Raw genomic sequence first — 9,113 nt, forward strand, 5'->3', positions numbered from 1 at the left:
TGCACTGTGATTGACTCTGTCTGTACCATGTGATCACTGTGACCAATCACATAGATCAACTCAATAGCACACAATGAATGCCTATGAATAAAAGACTTTCATTATGTATGACTGTGATTGGTCACAGGGATCACATAGTTTCCAGGCCAGCCCGGTACAATCCTCTGTCATCTGCTGTATCATCGGCCGTCCTTTGTCTATAGACAGTTAAGTATTAGGCAGGATTTGGGCTTTGTGGTGGTGTCTCATACCTTTTAGCGCGTGAATGTTCCCAAGTGATGTTGATTTTATCTCTATACAGTCAAGTTTCAGGGTCCTGCCAAGGGGTACCTCACTAATGTTTAGTACTACATCTGTCTATATCTGGTCCTTCTCCTTCCCATGACCAATCTCCAACCACACAACCTCTTCCTGCTTAAATACCCCCTGCTCTGGGAAGCTTCAGAGGACAAATGACAAACACCACATCATGTAAACCCTTGCATCACAAAACAGCAGCTTATAAATACACATATAAATACAAGTAAAAGGAAAAGTACAGGCAGAGCTTGTTTGACTGTACTTCTCCTGTGGATCAAAGGAGTGCATTTTTCAGCAGACAGCGGACTGAATTCCTTTGTCTGCTGACATCGCAGAGCTGTTTAGGCTCAGGCAAGATCTCAACAATGGAGTCAGGATCTGCCCACATGCCTGGACTAGCACCCAGGTCAGCCTGGACTGTCACCTGGCTCAGCCTCTCAGCGAGCCACTGAGAGTCTAAACCAGTCGCCCCCCACTCCCGCCCCCACACCACAGCCCAGAACTCCAGTGAGTGGGGAGGGGGGGGGGATAGAATGACAGTCACCAGCTCCCTGCTCGAGGAGCTCTGAGAAGCAAGCGATTGGAGGTGCTTGATTGCTCGGTTCTTAGTCTTAGAGGTGCTGGGGACAGATACAGCATCTGACCAATGCTGCATCGGACTAGATAAGTATGATTATTAAATTATTAAAATAAAATAACATTCTTCATTTTTAATCAACCTCAGCATTTCATTACCAGATCACACGCTTCCATATTGCTCTTTTTACCTGATGACATCAGGTAGGACTATAATCCTACTGTTATGCACAGATCACTCTGTTCTACAATACCAGCTTCATGTCAGTTTCTGGTTTTGTAGGGGAGAGTGTATCTCAGCACCCGGCACCCTGCTGCCATTCTGCAAGGTGCCAAGCAAGTGGTGGACCCAGTCCAAGATGTGGTGGCCTGCTCACAGAGAGTCGGCAAGCTGTGTGTTGGGCATCAAGGACTCAGTGAGTCACTGACCTTAGACAAGTATGTAGACAGTAAATTCTTCAAATGTAATTGTAATGTACAGCATTTCTGTTGTAGGTCAGGTGATTTACTATGCCAGGATAAAGATAACAGCCTCTTAAAAAAAAAATGTTAATAACAGTTACCATATTACTGTCCTCCACAATAAACTATTTATCCAAGATAATACTTTACTCACAGTTCTATGCTGTATGCTTATCTTGTTTTCCTCTCTTCTGTGTCTCTGCAGAGAAGACTTTTCCCGTATACACAGTCAGTATTTAAGCTCAGTTGTGACCGCCTTTTCTAACATTCTCATTCAGCAGACCTGGCAGAATTCCAGCTTCTCTCAAACTCCACTCAGCAATAGGAAAAGATGTGTGCCTCGGGGATCCTTGGAGTGGCTTTGCTTCGAATTCGGGTCCATGTCTCCCCGAAACACACAGCCTCTGGGAACCCAGAGCCTGGATACAGATTTGGGTCCTCTGTGCCCAAATAATCAATGACTACTTCACCCCCTCCTAGATTCAAAGACTCACAATTGATGTTAATATAATCAGCTCAAAACAACCTGATGCTGGGGTCCCCTGCTATATTTTGGTAAAGTGTCTTTCCCTCATTTTATAATTCCCCATTGTGTGCCTCCCAGGTGTGAACTCATTGAGTCACCTATTTTTTGTCTGCCCGCTAGTATTGTGTTCACTTCAACTTGTTACCAAACTATTGTGGGTTTTTTTGTGTTTATTTTTATGTTAGCTGTTCATTAGATGTACTGGTATTATTGTTTAGAGTTTGCATTGTTTAAGATAATGTGACCAAGCTCTTACCTAATTTTGTGCAGTATAAATTCTGTGTGCGTTTTCAATAAAGTGAGTTCCAGTTTGCACCTAAGCCAGTGTTGTCTAGTTCTTAAGAGCAATTCTCAGCTATAATACCTGGTTCCTGGTTCCAGAGTGGAGGAAGCTGTAGCTTGGTGGAAGCACCCAGGCGGGGTGCGAGGTGGTCCCTCACAAGTGCCTTATATTGTAACTATGAAAGACACCTCCTGTACACATCAGGCACCAACCTAGATCATTTGATCATGTGTGTAAGTCCTCTGCCTGCCTAAAGCCCCGTATTCATGTATTTATAAAACACACACTGGTAGTTTGACTAAAAATGTGATTTAAAACCAGGTTTTTGTAATTAGACAACATTTTGAGTCTAAATGACAGTGGTTTCTGCTGGTGCCCTATCAAAATATACTCAGCTAACCATACTCCATTACCAATTCCCTGCTACACCTGAGCCCTCTGCATATTGCTGTAATGGAAAAGGACTTGAGCAGCCAATCACCAGACCTGAACACTGTCATGTGTGGCAATGAGGGGCAGTGACATCATACATCTGGGTTACCTCCAACACCATCTAACATCAGAGCTTGCCTAGGGTGGACTCCTGCAGTGGGTAAATGGGGAGGGAGTGTGGATTGGTAAGTACACAAGGCTGGTGTAGGGTGGTTGTGGTGGTGTTGGGGGGTAAGCAACAGAGATTGTTACTTTTCCCGAAACAAATTTTCAGTATATAGAGTAGATCGTTAAAGCTCTGTTTGTTGGGGCTATTTACCTTCACTTCTTCTCCTGAAGACACAATTTTAAGTAAGAGTAAATATTCTTTTTTGGCCAGTCTGCCAGAAAAACAGGTGTTTCCTTAAATATTTCTCATCACCACCTGTTCCCAACAAGGGAATCTTAATGAATGGGCACACCTGGGCACTGCCCAGGGTCCCCAGATGCATGGGGGCCCCATGATCAGGGCCAGGAGGGGGGAGAGGTTGCATCGGCAATTTGGCCGCTCTTCTTTGACAGGAGTAATTGCTATGTCACTTCTGTTGGAAGGAGCAGCTGCTAGCTTCTGCAGGAGAGAGCATTCAGCTTTCTCCTCTCTCCCACAGGGGCAGAAGAAAGCTAGCACTGAGACTAAGAAATCACCCCAGTCTCAGCATGGGAGAGGAAGGAGGAGCTGCCTTCATTGCAGGTAGCAACATCAAGTGTGATGTGTGAGAACAAGGGGGAGCACATCTCTATGTATGGGGGCACTGTGAGGGGGGGACCTGATGTAAGGGGAGACTGTAATTGGGGGACCTGATGTAAGGGGACACTGTGATGAGGGAACTTGATGTAAGGGGACACTGTGATGGGGCAGCTTAGCAGGCAGCAGGTCAGCTAAGACTACACTTACACACTTCCTTTTGAATTATGAAATAAATTTAGGGCCAACATCTACCCATGCAAAAATCCTTCATATTTTTATTATTTTTCTAATGCACCGCACCCTTCTACTATTCTTGCCTTCTCTACACCCCCTACCTCATAGAGCTATCTCTCATGGCTCAACTCCAGTCTCAGTGTAGCCAATAAAGTAAGGTGTACTATACCCTGGGCAAAACTAAGTGTCGGTAGGTGCAGTTTACTTTCTCCACTGTAGGTGAAACACAACTGTGCAACATTGCACAAGGAGAGGCAATCAAGAGGAACCTAGCTCCTCTATGGTTTCCTGGGTCACAGGGGGCAGCTATTCGATTGGATGTTGGCACCCCATGTGACTCTGTTGGCCATCTTGGGTCAGTCAGAGTCTTTTTAAAACCCTGGCTTCCAGGCTTCGTGCACATTTTGCATGTGACTAGAGTAGGGACAGGTCACCCATCTGTCACGGAAAGTGCTTAGTGTCAGGGAGAGGTTCCAGGAGGAAACTTTACCTATAATATGTTGCCAACTTTCCCTATAAATATTAGTACCCAGTTATTTTATGTACAACTAGGAAAGAATCCAGGCTTTTTTTTAAAGCACTCTACTGAGCTGCCCAGAACCACCTCTGGAGGGAGTCTATTCCACATTTTCACAGTTCTTACTGTGCAAAAATCTTTCCCTATTTGGAGACAAAATCTCTTTTCCTCTAGAGTGCCCCCTTGTCCTCTGTGATGACCTTAAAGTGAATAACTCAACACCAAGTTCACTATATGGACCCCTTATGTATTTATACACGTTTATCATATCCCTCCTTAACCACTTGCCGACTGCCGCACGACTATTTACGTCGGCAGTCAGCCCCTCACAGGCAGAGCGATGTAGTACTACGTCGCTAGCCTGTGAGGGTCTAGGGAGCGAGCGCGCACCCCCGGAGGCGCACTCCCGCTCCCGCACGGTCACGGACTCCTCCACGCGTGTGACCGGCGGACCTGATGTCCGCTGGTCACTCGGCGATCGTCGGTGCAGAGGGAGAAAGGCAGGCGGCTAATGCCTCAAGCCACAGCCAATCACAGTTAGAATCACGCCCCTAGGGACACACATAACCCCTCCCTCTCAAAAAAGTTAACCCCTTCACTACCAGTGTAATTTTACAGTAACAGTGCATATGTATAGCACTGATTACTGTAGAAATGTCACTGGTAACCCCAAAAGTGTCAAAAATGTCAGTCAAGGGTCCGATCTGTCTGCCGCAATGTCGCAGTACCGCAAAAAAATTGCAGATCGCCGCCATTACGCGTTAAAAAAAACAACAAAAATGACAAAAATCTGAAAAAATGACAAATAACTTTTGCGCAAACCAATCAAAATACGCTTTTTGCGATTTTTTTTTTTACCAAACATATGTAGCATAAAACAAATTGGCCGAAAATGTTAAGAAATTTTGATTTTTACATTTTTGGGGGGGGGGGGGGGCAATTTCATATAAAAAAATTTGAAAAATATTGTTATTTTTGCAAAATTGTCGCTCTTTTTTTGTTTATAGCGCATGATCAAAAAAATCGCACAGGTGATCAAATACTGCCAATAGAAATCTCTGTTTGTAGGAAAAAAAGGACGTCAATTTCGTTTGGGTACAGCATCGCACGACCGTGCAATTGTCCGTTAAAGTCACGTAGTGCCGAATCGCAAAATAGGCCCTGGTCAGGAAGGGGGTAAAATCTTCCGGGGCTTAAGTGGTTAATCTCCTCCTTAATCTCCTCTTCTCAAGAGAGAATAAATTCAGTTCCTCTAAACTTTTCTCATAGATGAGCTCCTCCGTGCCTCTTATCAGTTTGGTTGCTCTTCTGTGCACTTTCTCTTGTTCCTCTATATCCTTTTTGAGAACTGGTGCCCAAAACTGATTTGCAGTTTTTTATCCACCCCCACGCTACATAATTACTGTATGGACTGTCAGGGCCTGAAAATCCTCGGTTTCTGTTTCAGCACCACCTGAAAAATGTTACTCGAGTATATTATCTCTCATCTCTAACTGAGTGATGATTCATATGTGTTTTATGTTTGACTGTTTATTTTCCCACAGTTCAAACATGACAGTTTTTTTTTTTTTCATATTCAGTTTTTGCATATCCTGATGTATGACTTGCTTACACATACTGTAAATGTTACATTATTTTGTGACATGTGGAGATGTGTTTATATTATTGTTAAAAATCAAACTAATTAAAAAATGTAAAAAAAATAAAGTTTGAATAACCAGTTCATATTTTAGGAAACAATCAACTATGCACAAAATAGACTGGAAATTTGTTTTATTGTTAATTATATATTCAAGGGCACCATACATCACTATTTCAAGTCATCCTTTACAATTATTGTCAATCTCTATCAAGTTATTTACCAAGCCTGAAGACCAGAGTAGTGAGGGGCTTCTATCAATGTGGATATGTTGGCAAGGAAATGGTCTATGGGAGACAGACCAGGATCTAAATTGAAAGGCCTGAGCAACACTGCTGTAGGTGTAAGCCTGGAGGCTAAATAACTGTTTAGTTGCTAAAGTGAACCAGGAGATGAAATATTTATTTTGTGTTAATGGTGAAGACCCTCTGCATGGGAAACCCATGGTTTTTTTTTTCTGGAACTTTGTTTTACCTTACCTTTAAATAAAAGTGGGCCAACAACACCTTAAAGTAGTACTTAAAACAGGACCCTGCATTCACTATATCATGGTCTCCCACAGTACACAGAACATGGAAATGCAATTGTTTTAGTACATTTAAACTACTAAATTGTCATGGTCTTACCTTCTTGCTGTTCTCCTTCGTTTGACATGTGCTGGCGGCCATCTTGGTTTCTGGGTTTCTTGTAGCCTCCCACCCTGCGGCTCCTCCTTCCCACTGGGAGGAGCTGGATGCCTAGCTCATATATATAGGAGGTCTGTGGCTTCAGTTCCTTGCTTGGTCCTCCTGTGTTCACATGCTTCTAAGACTGCTGCTGGTTCCTGATCCTGGCTTCGTCTGACTACCCTGCTGGTTCCTGATCCTGGCTTCGTCTGACTACCCTGCTGGTTCCTGATCCTGGCTTCGTCTGACTACCCTGCTGGTTCCTGTTCCCGGCTTCGTCTGACTACCCTTCTGGTTCCTGACCTCTGGCTTCGCTAGGACTCTGCCTCGATTTCGCCATCCGTTTGGACTTTTGCTTTACAGCTTGATTTTCAATAAAGCCTTCTTATTTTCACTTATCTGTTGTTGTACGTCTGGTTCATGGTTCCGTGACATTAGGACCAAGCCATGAATTCTGACGGTACAGGGCCATCCTCGCTACCCACGCTGGTTGCCAGACTTGATCAGCAGGATCACCTGTTGGGTCGGTTCGCCGTGGCGTTGCAAACCCTGCTTGAACGCACGGCTCATTTCGCTCCCGTTGCCGATGGGTCGGTTGTCGCTCCTGGGCCCGCTCCTACTGCCGCTCCGGTTGTTGCGCCAGAGTCTACCCCGACACCTGTTGTTGCGCCTGCGGTGTTTCGGGGTATGACCGGTTCTGCCCCCCTTCCACAGCGCTTTGGGGGAGAGCCAACTCAGTGCCGAGGTTTCCTTAACCAGGTGGGCATTTATTTCGAGTTGCTGCCACATGCCTTTCCTACTGAAAGATCAAAGATGGGCTTCTTAATTTCGCTGCTCTCGGACAAGGCCTTGGCCTGGGCCAGCCCTTTATGGGAGAACAACAATCCGGTGGTTGCCGAGTTTTCCGGTTTTGTTGCTTCTCTTCGGAGGGTATTCGATGTGTCGGCTCGTGCTGCCTCTGCTGTGAAGCTCCTTATGTCCATCAGACAGGGTTCACGATCCGTAGCTGAATACGCCATTGAGTTTCGTACCCTGGCAGCAGAGGTGGGCTGGAATAATGAGGCTCTGGTCGCTGCTTTCTCTCATGGTCTCTCGGATGCCTTGAAGGATGAGGTTGCAGCTAAGGACCTACCAGTGGAGCTCGAGTCTCTTATTTCTTTCTTGATTTTGATTGACACCAGACTCAGGGAGAGACCTTCCTTTAAGGAGAGTCTGCGGAGGCCTCCTAACAGATTGGCGCCTACCTTTGCTGTCCCACCCGTGCCTCCCTCTCCTCCCACGCCTCCTGGGGATGACTTGGCTGGGGGTGAACCCATGCAGCTGGGCTTTGCTCGCCTGTCTGAGGGGGAGAGGGTACTCCGAAGACGCGAGGGTCGATGCATGTACTGTGGTCTCGGTGGGCATTTTTGGTTGGCATGTCCGAACCGTCCGGGAAACGCTCGCACCTGAGATCCTGTCGGGGGCAGATCTTGGGTGGAGTCTCCTCGTCCCCGGTTTCCCGTGTTGACAAACCACTGATCACTGTTGTCCTCTCCTGGGTCAGGGGCTCAGTGACGACCCAGGCGTTGGTGGACTCTGGTGCTGGTGGTTTGTTCATTGATAGTGTGTTCGCTGCTGCCAATTCCATTCCTCTGCAGGCCCGAGGTTCTCCACTGGCTCTTGAGGCGATAGACGGCAGACCCCTTCTGCCGCCACACGTGACTCATGAGACCCTTCCAGTGGGGATAGCCATTGGTGCCGTTCACAGAGAGTCGGTCTGCTTCCAGGTTATTTCGTCTCCACACTACTCGGTGGTCTTGGGGTACCCCTGGCTCCAGAAGCATAATCCGACTTTTGATTGGAGATCGGCCGAGATCCTCTCGTGGTCACTGCAGTGTGGGGCTAGTTGCATCCATGGGCCTGTCAAGTTGCTGTGTACTTCCTCGGACTCTCTGTTGCCTCCTGAATACGAGGAGTACCAGGATGTATTCGATAAGGTGCGCGCGGTTGCCCTACCTCCACACCGCCCATACGATTGTGCCATCGAGTTACAACCTGGTGCCGTTCCTCCTCGTGGCAAGGTCTATCCACTGTCGGTAGCGGAGAATGAGGCCATGGAGGAGTACGTGAAGGAGGCGCTTTCACGCGGACACATTCGCAAATCCTCGTCCCCGGCAGGGGCTGGATTTTTCTTTGTGAAAAAGAAGGGCGGTGAGTTGAGGCCTTGCATCGATTACAGGGGTCTCAATCGCATCACGATCAAGAACGCTTACCCGATACCCTCGATTTCCGAGCTGTTCGATCGCCTTAAAGGGGCCACGGTCTTTACCAAACTTGACCAGAGGGCGGCATATAACCTCGTAAGGATCAAGGCGGGCGATGAGTGGAAGACCGCGTTTAACACCAGGACCGGTCATTATGAATCCTTGGTTATGCCCTTTGGGTTGTGCAATGCGCCCGCAGTCTTTCAGGAATTCATTAACGATGTTTTCCGTGACCTGTTGCAGCAGTGTGTGGTGGTCTATTTGGATGACATCTTGGTATATTCTGAATCCATGGAGACCCACATTCTGGATGTCAGACGAGTGTTGCAACGGTTACGAGAGAACAAGCTGTTCGGTAAGCTTGAGAAATGCGAATTTCACCGATCCCAGGTAACCTTCTTAGGTTACATCATTTCCGCTGAGGGGTTCTCCATGGATCCTGAGAAGGTTTCGGCTGTCTTACAGTGGTCCCAGCCCAGTGGTCTTCGCTCCCTGCAGCGCTTTTTGGG

At 46.8% G+C, this 9,113-nt stretch overlaps 1 protein-coding gene across 1 annotated transcript in view; it reads right to left on the bottom strand.

The window, feature by feature from the left end:
* The window catches only part of LOC309550377 (uncharacterized protein), a 151,649-nt gene extending 150,023 nt beyond the window's left edge, over positions 1 to 1,626 (bottom strand). The window contains exon 1 of the mRNA XM_082250772.1: positions 1,493 to 1,626. The gene's annotated coding sequence lies outside the window, so the exon portion shown is untranslated. The remainder of the gene's footprint in view (positions 1 to 1,492) is intronic.
* Between the last annotated feature and the right edge of the window lie 7,487 nt (positions 1,627 to 9,113).

Source organism: Pelophylax lessonae, assembly GCF_965119305.1.
Source record: "Pelophylax lessonae genome assembly, chromosome: 3".
Lineage (NCBI taxonomy): Eukaryota > Metazoa > Chordata > Amphibia > Anura > Ranidae > Pelophylax > Pelophylax lessonae.